The following is a 1348-nucleotide window of genomic DNA, read 5'->3' as shown; positions in this document are numbered from 1 at the left end:
AATGTATTTGGCTTTTCTATCAATCGCCATAGCTTTTTTGCAAGCATAGCCGTGTTAAAATCCGTAAGATCTTTGAAGTCTAAGCCCCCATCTTCCTTATTTATGCATAATTTATCCCATGATTTCCAGTGCATACCTCTTGTGTTTCCCCCCGGACTCCACCAAAATTGTGCCACCGCACTTGTCAGCTTCTTCGCTGTAGCTTTTGGTAACCTATAGACAGACATCACATGATTTGGTAAAGCTGTAACCACGGATTTGATAATCACCTCCTTTCCTCCTTTAGTAAAAAACTTGAAAGTCCAGCCATTTACCCTATTATTTAGACGATCCTGTACAAATCCAAAAACTTGTATTTTAGAGCCACCGAGACTTTCAGGAAGGCCAAGATAAGATCCCATGCCTCCTATATTTTGTATTCCCAAAGTATCCCTTAACTCTTGCCTACTAGTCTCCTCAATCTTATGTCCAAATTGTATGGACGATTTTTGGAAGTTGATCAGTTGGCCCGAAACTACTTCATATTCCTTTAAAATCCTGAGAATGGTTTGATATTCTTCTTTTTGTGCTTGAGATGGATGTTATTCAAATCTTTTGTTATTGAGATGGATGAAGACTTTTAAATTCTATTCAAATATTCTGTTGTTGGAAAATTTATTTATTACTGATTTACTAATTCTATTAAAATCTATTGTTGTTGGGATATAAATTTTCTTTTCATTATCTTACTAGTACTACTCCTAAACCATTTTTTTTTTAGAATAACTGTATATGAAAACTTATATAACATAAAATATTAGTGTAATATATTTTTGTTAAACTAACACTATTAGCGTAGTATATTTTTGGTGATAATTAAAAAAAGCTACAAAAGTATATGAGAAATGTAACAAAAAATGCATATCATCAACATGTGTTTATTAGTATTCAAAAAAGAAAAGCATACATGAAAAATCTTGCAACATTGCAGTATATTGGATCTCTTGCCAAATTTGCAGGAACAAATTGAAATTATTCCATTTTCCTTAATCGTACCACTATTAATTTTTGACCATTTAAAAATAATAATAATCAATAGAATTCTATACAAATCAATAATAACTAATGGAAATCTGTGTAAAAGTATATAATCAAATTTGTTCAATGTACTTGACTTTTCCTCGACTTTAAGAATCTGAGATTACCTAAATGAAAGTAAAATGACTAAAGAGTGTGAGATTATACATTTATCCCTTTTTTTATTATTTGAGGAACATTGATAAAAAATAACCTTGGTTTCATGTGTTTATTACATGTGTACAATTTTCTAGGTGTCATCACCACATGCACTCTCACCTCATTTTTTTAA

This window comes from Brassica oleracea, chromosome C8 (assembly GCF_000695525.1).
Source record: "Brassica oleracea var. oleracea cultivar TO1000 chromosome C8, BOL, whole genome shotgun sequence".
NCBI lineage: Eukaryota > Viridiplantae > Streptophyta > Magnoliopsida > Brassicales > Brassicaceae > Brassica > Brassica oleracea.
The sequence above is the reverse complement of the archived record's forward strand: the minus strand, read 5'-3'. Positions refer to the sequence as shown.